This window comes from Mus caroli, unplaced genomic scaffold, assembly GCF_978045245.1.
Source record: "Mus caroli unplaced genomic scaffold, Mus_caroli_1 scaffold_15, whole genome shotgun sequence".
Taxonomy (NCBI): Eukaryota; Metazoa; Chordata; class Mammalia; order Rodentia; family Muridae; genus Mus; species Mus caroli.
The window spans coordinates 97,820,158-97,841,447 of record NW_028227270.1 but is presented as its reverse complement, the minus strand read 5'-3'; the positions used below and the strand labels follow the sequence as shown (position 1 = coordinate 97,841,447).

General features: G+C 43.4%; 1 long non-coding RNA gene and 5 other non-coding genes across 6 annotated transcripts; 4 read left to right on the top strand and 2 right to left on the bottom strand.

Moving 5' to 3' along the window:
• The first annotated feature begins 2,010 nt into the window (after positions 1-2,010).
• Positions 2,011-2,083, top strand: Trnav-aac (transfer RNA valine (anticodon AAC)). Its single transcript has one exon. It is a non-coding gene; the product is annotated as a tRNA-Val (tRNA).
• A 214-nt stretch (positions 2,084-2,297) lies between these two features.
• Trnaa-agc (transfer RNA alanine (anticodon AGC)) lies at positions 2,298-2,370 on the top strand. Its single transcript has one exon. It is a non-coding gene; the product is annotated as a tRNA-Ala (tRNA).
• Positions 2,371-2,616: 246 nt separating this feature from the next.
• LOC110308580 (uncharacterized) lies at positions 2,617-15,981 on the bottom strand. Its single transcript, XR_002379575.2, has 3 exons — positions 15,588-15,981; positions 3,764-3,957; positions 2,617-2,703 (listed from the first exon to the last, which is right to left on the bottom strand). It is a non-coding gene; the product is annotated as an uncharacterized LOC110308580 (long non-coding RNA).
• Positions 10,124-10,196, top strand: Trnav-cac (transfer RNA valine (anticodon CAC)). Its single transcript has one exon. It is a non-coding gene; the product is annotated as a tRNA-Val (tRNA).
• Positions 11,582-11,655, bottom strand: Trnai-aau (transfer RNA isoleucine (anticodon AAU)). Its single transcript has one exon. It is a non-coding gene; the product is annotated as a tRNA-Ile (tRNA).
• Positions 15,982-20,344: 4,363 nt separating the features above from the next.
• On the top strand, positions 20,345-20,417 carry Trnam-cau (transfer RNA methionine (anticodon CAU)). The gene has a single exon. It is a non-coding gene; the product is annotated as a tRNA-Met (tRNA).
• The last annotated feature ends 873 nt before the right edge of the window (positions 20,418-21,290 follow it).

The following is a 21,290-nucleotide window of genomic DNA, read 5'->3' as shown; positions in this document are numbered from 1 at the left end:
CCTAGGTACAGATCCCAAGGACAGTGCCATTGTTTGGGTTTCCCACTTCCACCTTTCTAATAGCTCCTGTGTGACTGGTGCAGGTGCAAAACATTTATGAGTTCACACCCGTGGTCTCTTCTGCTTTCAAACACATTGGCACTGGGTATCCTGTTACCGTCATTTCTCAAGCTATCCTAAAATCTCTAACAGGTAAACAACTGCTGAAAGGAGACAGGGTGAGCCTCCAAAAACCCATCCATCTTTGGATCTCTAAAGCAATGCCCTGAATGTTGAGTGACAGCCTGCCACTTACTTTCCTATCCCTCATACTCATTAGGATGACTCCTCCTGTAATCTGTTACTTTTAAACCCTTGTGGAACTTCAGTGGGAAAGTCCAGATGCCACCACCTTCCCCAGGGATGACTCATGATAAAAATACAGCTTACCCTGTGACATTCCTCTCAGGGACTACGCTGCATTTTAGAACACACTTCTGTCCCTAGATGAACCTCTGTTTTAACGCTGCATGGCCTCAGAGGCTGATTGAGATGTGTTACCCCTTCATCAAGACAGACATATTTAACCAATGTGGAAGGAGAATTACCTCAGTCTTCCCAGCCCCATTCTCCTGACCACTCCCTCCCCAACCTCTCCTGCATCATGCACAGTCCTCCACCTCCCCAACCTCTCCTGCACCATGCACAGTCCTCCACTTCCCCAGCCTCTCCTGCACCATACACAGTCCTCCACCTTCCCAACCTCCCCTGAACCTTGCACAGTCCTCCACTTGACATAAAAGAGAAAAAAAAATCAAGTTAGGCATTTTTCAAAGAAGACAATAAACTAATCTATGAAAATGTGCCCATCTCATAAGTGACCAAGAAAATGAGACCCAAAGCCCAATGAGTATACCTTACTCCAGTCCTCCATAAATAGCTAACCATCCTCAAATATAGAAAAGAGCTGGTGAGGCATGGAAAAAAGAGGATGCTTGCACAGTTTTGATGATTTAAATTATTATAGTCATTATAGGTACTAGTATGACAATTCCTTTAGAAATTTAGCAATAGAGAACATCACCAGTCACGGGTTCATGTTTGCTCTGTTCATGGTAATGAATTATTGTCTTCTGAGACACTCATATCTTCACATTCAAAATTATTCATAATAACCAAGTGTATTAGGGTTCTCTAGAGTCTCAAAACTTATGGATAGTCTCTATATAGTAAAAGAATTTATTGATGACTTACAGTCAGCAGCCCAATTCCCAACAATGGTTCAGTCGCAGCTGTGAATGGAAGTCCAAGGATCTAGCAGTTACTCAGTCTCACACAGCAAGCAGGCGAAGGAGCAAGAGCTAGACTCCCTTCTTCCAATGTCCTTATATTGTCTCCAGCAGAAGGTGTAGCCCAGATTAAAGGTGTGTTCCACCACACCCTTAATCCCAGATGAAAGGTGTAGCCCAGATTAAACGTGTGTTCCTTAAACTCGGAGATTTAATCTTCTGGAATCCATAGCCACTATGGCTCAAGATCTCCATACCAAGATCCAGATAAAGATCTCCAAGCCTCCAGATAAGGGTCACTGGTGAGCCTTCCAATTCTGGATTGTAGTCAAGTTGACAGCCAGGAATAGCCACTATACCAAGATACAAAATGAAGCTACTGTCCATCAATGGACAGATGAAAACACAGCAGACATACATGGAACATTAATGCTACTCAGCCCTTTATAAAGAGGCTCTGTCACTTGCAACCACTAGAATGAAGAAGCAGAGAACATGAAGTTGAGTGAGGTAAACCAGCCACAGAGGGACAAATTCACCGACAATGTGCAATCTCGGTGTGCAGGAGGCAGTAGTGGAGTGGCTCACCAAGGGCTGTGGATAGAGTGGGACAACAACCTTGGTTATTTTGATTTAGTTAATCCATAATACAAGTAAATACAACAAATGCTAACCACAAGCCAGTAAGTAGGCATATTTTGAATGCATGTCCTGAAACTAGGAAAACTAGGAGGCTGTGGGTGTTTCCGTAGTGTAGTGGTCATCACGCTCGCCTAACACGCGAGAGGTCCCCGGTTCGAAACCGGGCGGAAACATGGTTGCTTTTGATCACTTTCTCCTGTGCATTTAGACTCTCAGTTCAGCCATTACACTTTTGAGCAGTTAGAAGACATCAGTTTCAACCCTATGTTTTTAGTTTTGACTGACATGTTTTCGTGGACCCTAACCATGGCAAATATCTTGTATAAGGACTACTGGAGACACTTCACATTAAAGAAAGGACAAAAGAGCTTTTCTCTCCTCCACCTTGGGGGATTAGCTCAAATGGTAGAGCGCTCGCTTAGCATGCGAGAGGTAGTGGGATCGATGCCCACATCCTCCAATTATTATGTTATCTTGCGCACCACGAGTCGAACTCAACTTATGCTTTCTTCTCACATTCTAAGCCTAAACGTTAGTGCGCCCTTCTTCACCACATTTTCACTTTCCAGTTTCACAAATCCACATCATGTTGTCATGTGTTCATTTGACAAACGCTTCTGAGCATCTCAATTTGATTAACTCAACAGACACAAAAAACTTATTCGGTACAAACAGGTTCATTCAGGCTTTTCCTCTTAAACCACACCGTACTGTAGCATCGCGCACCAACCTCCACTCGGCCTAGTGGGATGTAGCACCCTCCGAACAAGTCTCAATTTTCCATGTCTAAGTTCTGTAAAACACAAACACAAATACAAAAACAAACAACCCTGACAATCTTCCCTTAACCGCTTGCTGTAACTATTTGAGCCACCTGCCTGGGGTGTCTCAAAAGCTCTCCAGCGTCTACAAGTTCTCCTCGAGGAGTCTCCGGGTGATCAGGCTCTCCCAATCTCCAGCCCGCTGTGTGTTTTACGCGCACGCGTCTCAACGCGGGAATCCCTACACTGAATCAGCGGGAATCCTTCTCGCTGAGCTCTCCTCTCCGCCGCGCTGCCTGAGGAACATTTTTGTTTGTTTGTTTGTTTTTGTTTTTTTTTTATTTTTTTATTCCTTCCCTCTGCCAGGATCTCGCCTCTTCTCTTCCGTGATTTTTATTTTTGGTTCGCGCTAATTTCTTATGATTCTTTCCATTAGAGTGGCTCTATAACCTCTGCATCACACTTTATACAGTATTTGTCTTGCTTTGTATAATTAGAAGTTAAAATTAGGTCACTTGTCGAGTTTTCGTAGTGTAGCGGTTATCATGATCGCCTCACATGCAAGAAGTCCTCGGTTCAAAACCCAGCGGAAACATTTCTACTTTATGTTCCCAGTCACAGAAGAAGGTGCACAAAATCCAAAGATTAGCCCTGCCACCTGCTCGCGACTTCCACGAACACCTTTGGGTTCCAGGCGGCTGAAACATCCTGAAGTGGTCGCGTTTTCTAACCTGAGTCACTTCCTGTGGACTATCTGGATTCTACCTGTCCTTTGCTCCGGAATGTGAAACAAGGTCCTGGACTGCCCGGCCCCACCCTCCCAACACCACCTCCCCCCGGAAGAACGAAGCAACGTGCAAGCCTTGCCTGGCCCATCAGGACAAGACTCGTCCTAGTTAGTAGTGCCTCACAGCTGAGGGCCAAGTCTGAGGCCCCGGAACAGGGGACCAAGGGAAGTGACCTTTAGGCTACAGCTGGGTGAGGGTGAGAATAAATGAATGAATGTTGGGGCTGGGGGGTGGGGGGAAGGGGCAGTGCGAGGTAGGGGGCGGACTCCCAGTTCAGGTTCAGAGATAGACTCGGCAGATTTACCTCACTTGGTTCCTCAAGGTGAAGACTCTTCCAACCCATACAAGTAAGACAACAGCAGTGTCGGGGCACGCGGCTCTTTCGCAGGCTTCTCTGCTCGCTGAAGTGCTGGAACACACGAAGCCTGGTCAGGGCAAGGGGCCTGCTGCCTCTGGGTCTAGAGCTGAACAACCAATTTGCTCACTTGCCTCCAGAAGCTGTAATGGCAAGAACATACTCAGTTGCTCTTTCTCTGCAGGAGAATTTCCTCCTACAGCCTGGGCCTAAATGCCAACTTGGTCTGAAAACACCCTGGTGGAGTTCCAGGGGGATAGAACCCAGCTCTGGGATAGGAGACCATTACCAGGAGTCCAGTCTAAATCAAGGCTGTGGAGGTTGGGAGATTGGGTATTTGGAGTGTTAACGAGTGAGTTACTGTGCAGACCAGGCAGAGACAGGGGAGTTGGGGCAGAGGAAGAGCTCAGTATTTGATACTCAACCTCTGCTTCCCAGTTCAGGCCTTGACACTTCCCAACTCTGAGACCCTGAGAAAAACACTCAATCTACTTGAGCCTCTGTTGCATCTGGAAAGGGCAGATGTGGATAAGTCCTTAATTGTCCTTCACCGTGTTCCCTCCTTTTTCCTTGTCTTCCATCCAAGTACCTATTTGACTCTAGTTTATTCCCTCTGTGTCCCTCCATAGCTACTATCTTCTGTTCCCCCTTCCTTGGGGGACCCTCTCCTCCACCCTAGTTCTTTACTGGGTAGCTAATCTCTGTGTTTTTTCAGATCATAGCTCACATATCAAAAGCTTAAAAGCAAAATCCACATAAAAGATAGCATGTAATATTAGTCTTTTGCATCTGGGTTACCCCACTTGGATTAGTTTTTCTACCTCCATCCATTTAACTACACATTTCAGAATATCATTTCTCTTAAGAGCTGAATAATATTCCACTGTATAAATAAATTTTTCACATTGTCATATTCATTCATCAGTTAATAGGCATCTAGGCTGTTTCTAAATATTATGAATGAACCACCAACGGACATAAATGAACTGGTATTCTGTTGTAAGATACAGAGTTCTTTGAATATATACCCCAGAGTGGTACAAATGGATCTTATTGGCCTGTTTGTTTGAGACAGGGTCTCTGTGCACAGCCTTTGCTGCCCTGGAAGTCACTAAGTAGACCACCAGACTGGCCTCAAACTCACAGAGCTTGTCCTGCCTCCCAATTTCTGGAATTAAGGCATTACCACACCATGTCAGTTTTAACTAGATTTTGAGGTAGATCTATTCCCAGTTTCCAATTTCCATAGTGGCTGTACAAATTTGGACTCCCAGTAACAATGAGTAAGTGTTACCCACAATCTCACTACCATTTGCTTTATTGATCTTGGCCATTCTGACTCAAGTAAGACAAAATCTCAAAGTAGTTTGCATTTGCAAATTGTGTCTTGACCAAGCCAGCTCAGTTAATCAACAGGTTCTCCAGTGCAGGAGTGAGGATTAAAAAGAAAAAAAAAAAAAAAAAGACAGTAAAGACAAAATTGTAGCATGACCCCAGCCAGTTCTGAGGCTAAGGTAGGTTTATTTTTTCCCAAACTGCTTTTATACCATTTTAATTACATGCAAGTAGTAAGGACAGTTCTAGGTTGAGGAATAAGCAAAACAATAAACACAAATAGTCAAGGAGCAAGCAAAGCAATAAAGAAAGTCCCACGATCACACCCTTGATCACTGTTTTCTAAGGGCTTATCAGGATGACCAAGATATCTGAGCCTACTTCCTCCCTATCCTAGCCCAAAGTCAGATTCCTGCCTGAAGCACATTTCCTGTGCTTGGCCAATGTCAGATTCCTGCCAAGAGGCCCCAAAAGCTCTCCACAGTGTCTTTCATTTTTTGAGAACCTTCTGTTTAGTTTCATGTCACTTTAAAATAGGGTTATTTGTTTTCTTGATGTCCAGTTTTTGTTCCAGTTTTGCTTAGTTCCTCATATATTGTACATACTAACCCACTGTGAGATGCATAATCATAAACAACATTCCCCATCCTGTAGCCTGCTGTTTTGCCAAATGACGGTGCCCTTTGCTGTACAGAGGTTTTATTAATCTTACTGCCTTGCTGTCAGTGTCCTGTTCTGAAAGTCCTTTCCTGAGACAATGAATTCAAACCTATTCCCTACTCTGTAATCTATCAGATTCTGGGTATCAGGAGTTAAGTTTTGTGGATGGTGATAGATGTAGATCTATTTTTATTCTTGTATATGCACCTGTCCAGTTTGTCAAGCACCATTTGTTGGAAATTCTGTCTTTTCTCCATTTTGTGTTTTTTACTTCTTTGTTAGCAATCAGTTGTTCATAGGTGTGTGAGCTTACGCATGAATCTTCATTTCAATTCCACTGATCAACCCATCTGGTTTTGTGTGGACACCACACTGTTTTTATTACCATGACTTCATAATACAACTTAATATCTGGGTGGTGATATTTTTAGCAGTTCTTTTATCATTTAGCATTATTTTAGCTATCCTGAGGTTGGTTTTTGTTTTGTTTTGTTTTGTTTTGTTTTAATGTAATAAACTTAAAAGATTTTTTCAATTTCTATGAAGAACTGTGTTGGAATTTTGATGGGTATTGCATTAAATCTGTAAATTGCTTTTGGCAAGATGTCCATTTTCACAATATTAATCCTACCAATCCATGAGCATGGGAGGCCTTTCCATCTTCTAGTGTCTTTTTCCAGTTTATTTCTTCAATATCTTAAAGTTTTTATTTACACACTTTCACCTCCTTAGAGTTATTCCAGAATATTTTCTTTGAGATATTGGGAAAGGTATTGTTCCCCTGATTTCTTTCTCCATTTGTCATTTGTTTGTAGGAGAGCTGCTGTTCTTTATGTTAATTTTGTTTTCAACAGTGACTGAAACTTTATCAGCTATAGATGCAGTCTTTAAGGTCTTTTCTGTATAAAATCATGTCATCTACACATAAAGATATGTTGACTTTTCCTATTCATATCCTTTTGATCTGCTTGAGTTTTATGGTCTTGTTAAGACTTCAAATAGTACATTGAATAGAAAGAGGGGGCATTCTTATCTTGTTTCTGATATTAGTGGAAAAGCTTTAAGTTTCTATTTAGGTTAATGTTGGCTGTGGCGTGCTGTAAATTGAAGTGTACTGAAGGGTGTGTTTTGCATCCCTGGTTTCTTCAGGACTTTTATCATGAAAGGGTGCTGGATTTTCTTCACCTAATCAATGAAGGTATTTCTTGTCCTTAATAGTCCATCTATGTGGTGCATTATATTTACTGATCTGCATATATTGAACCACCCTTGTATCTCTGGAATGAAGCCAACTTTGATCATGGTACATAACCTTTATATGTTCTTGGATTCAATTTGCAAACCTTTTATTGAGAATTTTCTGTCTATGTCCATAAATGATATTGATTTGTAAATTTTTTGTTGGGTCTTTGCATGGTTTTGGCATTGGGATAATACTACCTTTGTAAAAGGTAGTATTAGTGTTATTTCAGTTGCTATTTTTGAAATAATTTGAGGAATGTTGTTTACTCTTCTTGGAAGGTTTGGTAGAATTCTGCTCTGAGTCCATCTGGGCCAGGGCTTGCTTTTTTTTTGGTGGGGAGGGACTTACTTTTAGTAGAGGTTATAGGTATGTTTAAATTGCTTATTTTATCTTGAATTAACTTTGGTAGATGATACATATCAAACTTTTCATCCATTTCTCATTGGCGTTCCAATCTGGTGGGATAGAGATTTTCAAGGCGTGTCCTTGTGATCCTCTGAGTTCCCTCAGTCTCTGTTGTAATGTTCCCATTTTCACTTCAGCTTTTGTTATTATAGATCATCTCACTGTCTTTTAATTCATTTTGCTAAAATATTGCCAATCTTACTGATTTTCTCAAAGAACCAATTCATTCGATTAACTCTTTGTATTATTTCTGTATGTGTATTTGCTTGTTTCTATTTCATTGACTTCTTTCTGGAGTTTGATTACTTCTTGCTGTTTTCTCTCTCAGGCTGTTATTCCTTCTTGTTGTTCTAGAGCTTTCAGGTGTCACTAAGTTACTGCTGTGAGATCACTCCATGTGTGTGTGTGTGTGTGTGTGTGTGTGTGTGTGTGTGTGTGTGTGTGATAACTGATTAGTGTTATGAACTTGCCTCTTAGAACCACCTTCCTTGTGTCCAGTGTGTCTGCGTATATTGTATTTGTATTTCCATTCATTTTAAAAGGAGATTGCTTCCTTGGTTTCATCCTTTTACCCTGAGATGCTGTCTATCTTTGATGATGAGATTTATTTCTTAAGTTCAGTAGAAAGAAGGATTCTGTTTTCTTTTTTTTTTTGGTTTTTTCGAGACAGGGTTTCTCTATATAGCCCTGGCTGTCCTGGAACTCACTTTGTATACCAGGCTGGCCTCGAACTCAGAAATCCGCCTGCCTCTGCCTCCCGAGTACTGGGATTAAAGGCGTGCGCCACCACGCCCGGCTAGGATTCTGTTTTCTAATCTGTTAGTCTGTTATCAACGATCTCTGATATCTGTTGTTGTGGTGTGAGGTTCCCCCCTCTCTTTTGCTTTACTTACTGTTCTGGGATTATTTGTTTCCTGTGTCTATTTGGATGTGGCTAATCTCATCCGAGTGAAGTTTTCCCTCTAATGTTTTTTGTTTTAAATTTCTCTCAATTGTCTTGTAATCTGTTGATGAGGGTTACCTTTGAGGTTTTGTTTGACATCCAAATTTTCTATGTCCAGTTTTAGTTCAGTTTAGGTTTTCTTTAGTGATTCTATTTCTGCTTTCCTGTCTTGAGATGCTGTTCTTATCGCATTGTCTCAGGGTCTCTATTGCTATGAAGAAGCACCACGACCATGGTAACTCTTATAAAGGAAAGCATTTAGTGGGAGATGGGATGCAGTTCAGAGGTTTAGTTCTTTATCAGGAAGGGGGAGCTTGGCAGCACTCGGTCAGACCTGGTGCTGGAGATGCTGAGAGTTCTATTTTTGGATTAGCAAAGGAGCAAGCAGAGAGTGTGTGCCATTAGGCCTGGCTTGTGCTTCTGAAACCTCAAAGCCCACTTTCAGTGACTCAGTTCCTCCAATAAGGCCACATCAGCTCCAACAAGGACACACGTCCTAATTCTTTCAAAGAATGCCTTATGAGCTTATCGAGACCACTTCCGTTCAAACTACCACATTCATTTAATTGTTTGTGTTTTTATACTTTTCAGTTAGGCATTTTTCTTATCTTTTTAAAGGTTAAAGTCCTTAAACACATTCATAATTACTATTCTAAAGGCCCTGTCTTACACTTTTTTGCATATATTGCATTTCTCAAGGCCTGTGTCAATGGGGTTACTGGCTTCTCGGGAAGGCGTATTGTCTTGCCTGTCCATCTGGCAGAGAAGCTATGATGCTTGAGGTGTTTCTTGGTGAAGTTATCTGTTCCTGTCTTTATTGGGTGGGTGTCCTGTTCTTTGGTTGCTGTCGCCCACTCTGGATCCTTGGCAAGTGTGGTGGCCGTGGGGTTCCTGGTAAAGAGGGATCCTGTAGCTTGCTGAGTGACACAAAGGAATGAGGAAAGAATCAGAGGGAAAGTGGGAAAGAACTAGTGGATTCCGGTTGGCACTGGTTCTCACAGGGTCTGGAGGTCGAGTCTGGTCGGGGCTCCCGCAGGCACATTTAAAGAATGCTTGTGTTTACAAACATTGAGTCCGAACCTTTTCTGTGAGACCATCTTTGGGCCCCCTCTCCCCCCCTTAAACTGAGCTGCTCGGTCTGCCATTCTGGAATTTTCCCCATCTTTGTCCATCTTTTACCCATTCTACGCCATAATAGGGGTTTTTCCTTCGTTTCACCGACAGGGAGCTACGCGGCACTGCCGCCGCCAACATCGTGAGGACAAAAACTCCATTCAGCCTGAGTGGAACCTGGCCCCCTCCCTACTAGTCTCAATTTTCCATTTCTAAGCGCTGTGACAAATTGAGCATCTTCCCTTAACATGATGCTGTGACTATTTGAGTCACGCGGATCGTCGCTCAAAAGCTCTCTGGTATCTACAACGTTCTCCTCGAAGTGTCTCCAGTTGATCAGACTCTTCTGTCCTCCTCCCTTCTCTGGGTTTGACTCGTTAGAGATTTCCCTGGGATGCACTGATGAGTCTTCACTCCTACAACAAGCTTCTCCCTTCGCTGAGCTCTTTCCCTTTCTCACTCCGTGGAAGTCACAACTTCCTTGTACAGGATGTCGCCTGACCAATGTGGCTTTTTAATCTTTGGTTTGTTTGCATTGTAGTTTTCAGATAAGAATTTAGCAAATTTACTCTATCTTGGTTAGTAACGGATAGAGGTAGAGGGTTGGAGGGTTTCCGTAGTGTAGTGGTTATCACGCTCGCCTCACACGCGAGAGGTCCCCGGTTCGAAACCGGGCGGGAACAGTATTACTTTTCTCACTTTCCCTTGTGCTTTCAGAGTCTCAGTTCATTCCCTACACTTCTGGGGAGGTAAAACAATCTCAGTTCTATGGTTTCGGCCGTCACTGTTATGCTTTCCTGAGTCCTAGCTATACCAGGTACCTGCGTAATGCTAAGTGGAGACTCTCAAGCATAAAAGACTGTACAAAAAATTTCCTATTATGTCGGGGGGTTAGCTCAAATGGTAGAGTGCTCGCTTAGCATGTGAGATGTAGTGGGATCGATGCCAGTTATTTTCAGAGCATGTTTCCAGTGAAAGCCTGACAATCTGCTTTTCCAATTTTGGAAATTAGAGACTTATAAAAAAAAAAAGTCTTACACTTTTGCTCCCTTCAGCACACACTCGCTTGCCAGTTTCTCATACCCACTTCATGTACTCCTAAGTCTGTGCATTTGATAAAAGTTTGTCTCAATTTGTTCTTTCACTCCACAGACACTGGGTCAGAACCTCTTCTGTGCCACCACACATATCCATAGCTTCTTTTTATTTTTATAAAACACAACAAAGGGCAGTTGTAAGTGAACCTGCTCACTCAGCCCAGAGGGGCTTGTTTAGATGAATCCCAGGCTTTAAAGTATGTAAGAACTGGAATGTAGTAGGTTAGTGGCATGGTTCTTGCTTAGCATATAAAGCCCCAATTCAATCCACAGCACTTTAACTAAACTTCGGAGAAATATCTGAAACATCTGACTTAACATTACATCGTCTTGATATTTGCCTTCTATAATGTAACAGAGAAGCTCACTAAATGGATCGTTGTAAACGCCAAAACACAGACCTCTGCTAGGCTCCCTGGGAATGCTGGGAGAGACAAAACTCAGGTTCAGAAAACTGTTCAGAAAGATCTCGGCTGGAAGATCCTTTGGACCTCACCAAGCAGCTGGACATTGATGAAGGACTTGGGGTTCTGAACCCGACGTTCCTCCGTTCAGTGTCTCTAGATTAACAGAAGGCAGAAAACAGAAATGAAGGTACAGCCAGAGGCCAGGACTGGGGTTTCCTGGTAGCATTACCCAGCCTTCTAATGCACACAGCTTTGCAGGAAGTCTGTGTGAAGTCAGTGTGACTGGAGAGGAGCCACACTGTGGAAACGTGGCAAGGAGAAAGACCCAGGTACTCACTGCTGTTTCCCACTGCTTCCAGATTGATTCCTTCTGGTTCTCTACGAACTATGAAGTGTGCTTCAGGACACTAAACCACAAAATAAGAACGCAGCTAGACGGCACAGATCAATCAAAAGAAAACACAGTCAAGGTTGGTATGCCTTACACAGCTATACGGAGTAGATCTATGTCACAGTCGCTTCATCTTTTATTTTGAAGGCAAAGCATAGTAGCTAAAATGTATATGGCCCGTACGGGGATCGAACCCGCGACCTTGGCGTTATTAGCACCACGCTCTAACCAACTGAGCTAACCGGCCAGACGCGAGGCTTACCCCTACGACCTCTACAGATATTTGATGATAAAGTTGACAAAGACTTTCGTCTTCTTTTTCTAAATTTTAAGATTTTCTTAAAGATGTAAAGATGTACAAACCCTGCCTTTATCTAAGTAGAAAGTTTCTATAAACAGAAAGAAAATTCTATACGACAGCAACAAATGTCACCTTGCACTCACTCAACTCAACTCGGTCTGTACGACCCACAGAGACTCGCCCTACAGTCCAGTCCACTCGCTCAGTCGACGCACAAACTGCAAGCCGGCTGTAATCTGGCCGAGACCGAGTTCCGCAGCCCACTTCTTCCTCTTACCCACAAGTGACTATTTGAAGTCTTGCCAATTTTAGTCAATTTCAGAAAACAATTCTCCAAAAACATTCAGATAATGCGGAGGGTGGCAGGCCGCCTCCAGATCAAGTCTCTCTACTGCACTGCTAGCTAGTGGCGGGGATTCCGGACCAGCGGCTCAGGAGAGGCAGGGTATTTTGTTCCCAGAAGATCTGCGTTGCTCCGGGCCGCCGGGACGTGGTCTCTCCGGACACTATCGCGGTCCGTGGAGTCACTGCGTATTGAAAAGAGTGGAGGACCAGCGCGCCCTAGTCTGTCTCAAGGACGAGTCCTCTCGGCTCTTCCACGCCTGTCCTGGGTCTCAGTGATGCCAAGCTCCTCTCAGCTTAAACTGTAGCTGTTCCAGAAGTTTTGGGGATCCCGGGACTTCGTGGCGGTTTTTATCTGCCTCAGTGGGAACCGGAAGAGGAGACAGGGATGCCCTCCGAGTCATTCGGTCTTTCTTTAATGAAGTCGCAAAGGAGTTGGGAACTTGGGATTCTGAAGTGAATATTTTCGGGTCGACCACTCTTTGGTGACAACGATTATCTGTGACTCCGAAGTCTCCCGCAATCTCCAAGTCTGTAACTGAAGAGGCCAGCGTAGCACATCAGCCTACATGTATAGTCGTTTGTTCTTCGGGGGATCTTTCGTTGGAAAGGCACTCTTGGTCCTTTTCTCCAGGGACCCTCAGAGCTCTAGTCCCCTAACTGGTAGCCTTACTGTGGCAACAACCACAAAAGTAGATACGAACAAAGGAGGATTTTTAAGAGCGCGACGCGTGGGGCCTGACACCGCTCCTTGAAACGTCACAAGCCTCTGCACTAAAACTGCTTTTACCGCCAGGCCATCAGGACCCTAGGTTCCCCGACTGCCAGTCCAAGAGCTCTGCTGGGGTTTTGATTTCACCAATTCCCTGTCCCCGCTATTGATCCAGTAATTCACCAAGGTTAGAAAACCTGTGTGTGTGCGAGGGAGGTTGTCTCAGGAAATCCTTGTCTCACAGGCCCCTTGAATTGCATATCAGACTCGATTATCCAAACTACTGAGCCTCTGCCAAAGTGCGGCTCTTAGGCAACGTGAGCTTAATTATGACATTTTAGCAGGGTAGTGAATTTCTTCCAGAGAAGGAGAGTTTGACCCCCAGAATTAAAAATAAAATAATTTTTAAAAAATACCAAGTATGTTGGGCTGTGCTTGTAATCCTTAGTCTTGAGAGGCACAGACGGGGGCTATTCAGAAAGTCACAGGCCAAAGAGATACTACTATCCCAAAACAAAAACAAAAATAACAAACCCAGACCACCAATAGGGACCGGCTAGCCTCTTAAATGTGCACACATGTATACAATAGAGTGAAAATATATTTATACCTTTTTATCTTGGGCTTAAAATTTAAAATTATGTTATGTGTGTGTTCATGTACATGAATACAAATGCCTAAGGAGGCCAGAAGAGGACATCCCATTCCTTGGAGCTAGAGTCGCAGGTGTTTCTGAGCTGCCTGATTGGGCGCTGGGAACCGACTCTGTTTCTCTTCATGAGAAGGCTGTGCTCTTAGCCATCACTACAACATAGTTGTACAATTGTAACATCGGTCTCTGTTCAAAGAAACTGCATGAGACTCTGGGTTAATCACCAGCCATGTGACTTAGCTCACTTACCTAGAGCACAGCCAGAGTGCTGCAGAGGCTCTTGGGTTCCTAAAGGGCTGGCTGCCTTCAGGAGCTTCTGCAGGTCCCCGCCCCTGCCCTTACCATCTGTGTCTTTCCCCATCCCATCTCATGCAATTGACTAGACTCCTCTCAACTATGGGATGTGACTCATAAAAGGAGACATGCTCTATTAATTACATGATTCCATACAACCATTCTATCCTATTCTTAGCAGATAGATTCATAAACTAGGGTCCTCAAGGTTGTCGCCCCACCCCTACCTGTCACATAAAGTTTCATGGAAGCCACCTGCTAATGTCTGTACCCATTAGTCACTTTGAGGAAAATGCCCTCCGACTAGCGACGTTTCTTTCTTAGATAATGGTTTTTCAGACACTGACTCTGTTCACCCTTTTCTGAAGCTACACTCTCCAAGGTTTTTAAGTTACCTGGGGAAAAAGTTACAAACCTCAGCACTGTTCTAAGACTGAACTTGAGAGTAAGAATGTAAACATCATTCTTGATGCTATTCCGTATACTAGGTGGGTGCCTCCTGTGGTATTCCTTAAATGCCTCTGAGAAGTAAACTGTTTTTTGTTGTACAGCAAATTTACATAGTTCTGTTTGGGGTTTGTAGCAGATTAAAAGCAGATCACATATGGCCCTCACTGTCGGGGGTCATATCCGAAGACCTTGGCATTATTAGCACCACCCTCTAACCAACTGAACTAACTGACCAACCGAATGACAGCTTTCTACCTAACCCTATAGATATACAACATGTACTTGTCAGTTGTTTTTGTTTGTTTGTTTGTTTGTTTTTTTTCCCCAGAAAGATTTTGCTGAAGGGACCCTGTTATAGCTGTCTCGGATGAGGCTATGCCAGTGCCTGGCAAATACAGAAGTGGATACTCACAGTCATCTATAAGATGGAACACAGGGCACACAATGGAGAAGCTAGAGAAAGCACCCAAGGAGCTGAAGGGGTCTGCAAACCTATAGGTGGAACAACAATATAAACTAACCAGTACCCCCAGAGCTCGTATCTCTAGATGCATATGTAGCAGAAGATGGCCTAGTTGACCATCAATGGGAAGAGAGGTCCCTTGGTATTGCAAACTTTATATGCCCCAGTACAGAGGAATGCCAGGGCCAAGAAGCAGGAGTGGGTGGGTAGAGGAGCAGGGCGGAGGGAGGGTATAGGGAACTTTCAGGATAGCATTTGAAATGTATATAAAGAAAATATCTAATAATAAATAAATAAATAAATAAATAAATAAGAATTTTCATTTTGGGCTGGAGAGATGGCTCAGTGGTTAAGAGCACCAACTGCTCTTCCAGAGGTCCTGAGTTCAATTCCCAGCAACCACATCATCTCAACCATCTGTAATGGAATCTGATGCCCTCTTCTGGTGTGTCTGAAGACAGCTACAATGTACTCATATATGTAAAATAAATAAATAAATCTTTTTTTTTTTTAAGAATTTTCATTTCTCTTGCCTTTCTTTACTTCGATTTTCAAGATTTCTTGAAGCTGGAAATTTTTATGAACCTCGCGTTGTTCTAACTAGAAAGTTTCTCTGAGCAGAAAGAAAATTCTGACAAATATCTCGTTGCAATGATTCCTGACCAGTTTGTGGAACCCAGAGATACTGGTCACAGCACAGTCTACCGGCTCAGTAGTCATACAGACAAGCCGCTCTCTGGCCACAACGGAGTTCGCCTGTTGCACAGTTCTCCTCGTTGCCCCTACGTGACAATTTGATAGCCTTTCCTATTTTTACTGAATTTCGGAAACCTCCCGCCAAAAACATTTGGGTAACACAGTGGGGTTGTCCATGCTCATTCCGTCCTCCTTTAATGAAGTAGCGAAGGAATCAAAAACTTGAGATTCTGAAATGAGTATTTTCAGGTCACCCAAGAAATACTTACGTCTGGCACTTACGGTCTGAGCATCTCCAGAGCCTAGGCGACCAAAGGGACAAACCCAAGGCGATTCACACGGGGTCGGACAAAGCCAGCGTTGACCACTACAGGACCCGATGCCTGGATTTCCCTTCTACCAGGATAGAATGACCCAGCTTGAAGTCTCCTCATCCTGACGTCTAAGGCAGCCACTCATCGCTGAGACAAGGAACTTTGGTGACAACGAATATCTGTGACTCCGAAGTCGCCCTCAACTTCCGAGTCTGTAACTGAGGAGACCAACGCAGCGCATCTGCCTCCACCTCCCAGACGTTTGTTCTTCGGTGAAAAGACGCTGTTCTGCCGTTCTTTTATGAAAAGACACCGTTGGTCCTGTTCTCCAGGGACCCTCTGAACTCCAGTCCCCTAACGGGTGGTCTTGCTGTGATGACAACCACAAAGTAGACCGAACAAAGGAGGATTCGAAAAAAGCGCGACGCGTGAAACGTCACGCACAGCTCCTAGAAACGTCACAAGCCACTGCACCACACTAAACTCAAAACTGCTTTTACAGCCAAGCTGTCTCCGACGGCCGGTCCACAAGCTCTGCCGGGTCATTTCACACTGTCAGGGATATTGATTCAGTACCCATCCAAGGTTAGAAAACCCGTGAGCGCACAGCTGAAGAGCACCTTACAAAACCTCTGAAGTTAACCTCGGAAATCCTCGTCCTACATGCCCCATGAATTGCGTCTCCGACTGGATTATCCAAACTAGTGAGCCTCTGCCTAGTGTGCACAGCGAACTTGGGCACAGCGAGCTTGATTACATTTCAGCAGGGTAGTTAACTTCTTTGGGTAATGTGGGGAAATGGAAATCTCATTCACTGACCTAGAATGAGAGGGAAGAAATGAGTGCCGGCATCATGCTCTTTATGTCCTTCCCTCTCCAATCTGTGTCGTGGAGTATTCACCACAGAAGACTTCTTGGACATGAATTTCAGCCAAGTCTTCATTAGCCGGCAGTGACCACGCTGAGTTTCAGGATCCAAGTGTAGCACCGAACCTTTCACATGGTGGGCCTTTAAGCACAAAAACCATGTCATGGGTTGACATACTTCAGTTAACAAAAACAGCCAGAAGCAGAACTACAAAAGCCAAAAGGCAAAGTTTTAGAGCCTTTTCCAGAAGTATGGACTTTGATTGATTAGGTCTGTTTTTGTTTTAGCAGGCAGTGCTGTCTACATGTTGAGTTTTTGTCCTGAATAGTACTTCCACCATGGAGTCTGTTGTGCTAAGGACTGGGGGCCTACTAAGGTCTGGAGCCCTATTATAGCCCTAGACTTCCATGGGCATTGTCCTCTGGTAAGTATCTTCAAGTAGGGTGTATTTGCTGGTTAAAAAAGCAAATAAAAGTCATACATACATACATATCTTTTATATTAAAATATAAATAATAGCTGGGTGGTGGTGGTACATGCTGTTAATCCCAGCACTTGGTAGGAAGAAGCAAGCAAATTTCTGTGAGTTTGAGGTCAGCCTGGTCTACAGAGGGGACTTCGGGACAGCCAGGGCTATAAAAAGAAACCCTGTCTCAAGAAAAAAATTAAAATAAACAGTTTATATATACACATGTGTACATGTCTGCTCATGTGTAAAGACCAAGAAACAACATGCCCTTCTTAAGTCGCCATTGGTGTTTTGATTTTTGTTTGGGGACAGTATTCCTTTGGCCTGTAAAATGCTGACTAGGCTAGACTAGTCCAGGGAACCCCAGGCACCGTCCTGTCTCTGCCTGTCTACAGTCAGGACTACAAACACAGCCCACTACATCAGCTCTTCTCTTTTCCTTTTGTTTAAATTTTGAAGATCAAACTTGGATCTAAAGAATGGCTTGCGTTTTCCTAAGTGAGAGTATGTCTGATGAGCAGAGTTACAAGCCTGGCTCTCTTACCCAGCCTCTTCCCAGATGATTCCCTGCTCTCTTCCTTCTGAAAGCCTGACCTACACTCATTCCTAAGCTTCCTGAGCAGAGTTTGTGAATATAAATAAGACAAAGGTTGTCACAGGCATACTTCATCAATGGCACCTCTTGACTCGATTTCCAAGCCATTTCCCACCTTATATTCACAGGCTGAAGTCTGGCTTTCTGACAAAATACTAATTTTTTTTTTTTTACTGAGTCCCTAAAGAATTCTAAACCTAAGTATGCAAGTGTCCTTTAGAAAATTACTATCTTTTGGATACACATATTCACACACACACACAAATTTTGTTTGCTTTTTTCGACATATTTTATATATCTATATTATATAAGCAATATATTTTAATATCTGTATATATTGTTTTGCTCATTTAAATTTCTGTAGATGTTATGTGTACTTGAGAACATGTGAGTGCAAATGCCTACGGCGGCCAGAAGAAGATATTGGATTGCCCTGACTAGATGCTGGGAACCAAACTCCGTCCCTTTGCAAGTGTGTGCTCTCAACCACCTCTACAATGTGGTTTTAAATTATAACATCTGTCTCTGTTCAAAGAAACTGCATGAGACTCTGGGTTAATCACCAGCCATGTGACTTAGCTCACATCTAGAGCACAGTCAGAGTGCTGCAGAGGCTCTTGGGTTCCTAAGGGCTGGCTACCTTCAGGAGCTTCTGCAGGTCCCCCCCCCTGCCCTTAGCATCTGTGTCTTTCCCCATCCCATCTCATGCAATTGACTCAACTCCTCTCAACTGTGGAATGTGACTCATAAAAGGAGACATGGTCTATTAATTCCATGAGTCCATACAACCATTCTTTCCCATTCTTAGAAGACAGACAGCCTTATAAGCCAGGATCCTCAAGCCTCATTCCCCAGGCACTTACAGCTCCATGGAAGGCACTGGCTAACGTCTGTTCCCATCAGTCACTCAGAGGACAATGCCCTTCTACTCTTCCCTAGTGACATTTCTTTCTTAGATAAGGGTTTTTTAGACCCTGTCTCTGTCCACTTTTTTTTTTTTTCCTGAAACTGTGCTCTTCTTAAATATTTCTAAATTACCTGGCTAGCATTCTTCATTCTGAAAATCCTTTTTACTTGTTTTATTTTGTTTAAGTCAGGTCTCTCTCAATCTTGGCTGTCCTGTAGCTCAGTATGTAGGTTATTAGGCTGGCCTTGTCATTCCACAGATCTTAAACAAAGCCGCTACCAGTGATGCTAGCTATGCTCAGAGAACATGACCATGTTTCAGTATTAAACCAGAACCCTGCTTGGGTGAGAAACAGGTGTGAAACCCCTCTGAGCTCTGCACCTCCTCTACTCCCTTGGCACTTGAATATTGAGACAGACTGCGGGAGGATGAAGCAGAGTATGAGACTCAGTAAACACAAGAAAAGTGGAGGGAGGGTAGGGTGAGGATGGGGCAACTTAGAGACAGGTGCCTCTAGATCAGGCAATGGGAGCTGTGTTTCGCTTTGCTCTGGGAGGTCTTTCAGATCTATGCTGATACTGGAACAGGAATTTCTCTTCTGGAGAAAGAAGACTATAAAGTGTTGCCTGTATGAACTCGTGAAACTCAGAGTGAGATGTGTTTCAGGAGCAGGGTAATCAGGAAGGGACTGGGAGCGGAATATGATGAAAATACATTGTATGCCTGTATGCTGCCTGGTTTGTATCAATTTAACACAATCTAGAGTCTTTGGAGAAGAGGGAGCCTTCACTGAGAAATGTTTACACAATTTCCGGATGTAGGCAAGCATTTTCTTAATTAGTGATCATTTGGAGAGGGCCCAGCCCATATTTTGTGTGTCCGGGTGAGGGGAGTCACCCCAGTGCAGATGGTCTGGGGTTCTTTAAGAAAGCAGGCTGAACAAACCAAAGGGCCCAAGCTAGTAAGCAACACTCCTCCATGGGCTCTGCATCAGCTCCTGCCTTCAGGTTTCTGCCCTACTTTGAGTTTCTATCCTGACTTCCTTTGATGATGAAACATGACGTGAAAGAAAGTGTAAGTCAAATTAACCTTTTCCTCCAAAGTTGCTTTGGTCATGGTGTTTTATCACATCAATGATAACCATAATTAGGACAACCTGTATGAAATTTTCAAAGAAAAAAACAAAAAAACAAAAAAAGAAAGCTGAGCCCTGATTTGTTTGTTGTCTGGCTTTATCAATCATCACTGTGTGATTAGTGCTACTGAGCCTTGGCTTTATCAGTAAGATAGGAATAATGATATATAGGCTGTGAAAAAAATAGATTGAGAGAAATAATGTCAATAAGATCCTTAATAGGTTCAGAGGTCATAGACATGGAAAAGAAGAAACAAAACAAACAAGAAACACAATATCAATATAATGTGTTAATATCAATAAAATGTGCTGATACTAATATAATGTGCCAATGTGGCATTTTGAGTATAATGTCCAAAGCAACATGATTGGACCTGCAAATTTGCACCACCTGTCCTGCGGTCTCCCAGGACTGGTGTGAGCTGTTTATACCTTTAAGAATTCAATAATAGACACTGTTCCAACAAGATAGGGTTGACTCAGGAGAGGAAAAAAGATATACAACAATGGAGTAAAATAAAAAAGTAAGACTGAAAGTAGTACCAGAGACTAGGCATCCCTAAATCTTAATTTCAAGACTTGTGAAGCTCTTCAAAAATGCCTGTGTGGAAATTTCCCCGCCCCCAAACAAACACCTCAAAATGCAAGAATTCGCAGTCTAAAGGCAAAGCAAGGACAAGTGGAAGATAGTGAATGCGAATGCTTACTGTAAGACAGAGACAAAAGTGAAACTCTGTAGCCTTCTTAGCGCAGTAGGCAGCGCGTCAGTCTCATAATCTGAAGGTCCTGAGTTCGAGCCTCAGAGAAGGCAGTTTTTTGCTAGTAATATTTAGCTTCACGAACTCTTATAGAGCTCTTTACTGACCGAAAACTACCTTCCTAAATATCCTTCTCTGTGCTCATCTTTATTTAGTTCAGAGCCAGTCTTTATGGAGCTTAGGGCCACAGAGGACAGAGGCGTTTTGGAGGTTAGTGAATGGAATTGCCCCGAGTAGATCCACAGACCGGCTGGTGCTGCAGAGAAACAGGATACGAAGGCTCAGTAGGTCAGTGAGAACGCTCTTAGATACCGGCATCTCTTTCTCCAGACGCTTGGTACTTACTGAGAGACTGGAAGTCAACTTTGTGGATAGCTAGAAGATTGAGGTCGCCTAAATGAGAGATGTACTGGAGTAAACTGGAAAACAAGCTAAACCTTGACAAAATTAGGGAGAATCCAGCCTGGGAGTCAGGTGGATCTATCTGGGCGGAGAAATGCAAAGCTTCTGTGTTCCTGAGGAGGACACGACACCCAAGGAACCTGTAGGAATAGTCCAAGAGAAGTCTGACCCCGAAAAGCACTGTCTTCAAATAAGAGTTAGTTGCACCCCTTGCATTGCACTTCTAGCTATTTCAACTGTAGCCTCAGAATTCCTCAACCTTCCAAGAAAAAAACAAAACGACACGCATGCTTCCATAATGACATCAGGATAATCTGCTATGAAAAAACCCGCTGATGGCCAAAAATGTTGAAGGATAAAAACACCTGTGCCTCGAGGGGAGGGAGCGAGGCGGGTGGAGGGGGCGTGGCAGCAACCAGGTGTGCTGCTGCCCTTACTCCACCCTCAGGAAAAAAGTGTTTCTGTTAAGAATATAGTTCCAGCAAGCAGACAAAACAGGTGTTCTGTTAAATTTCTGCCCTTTC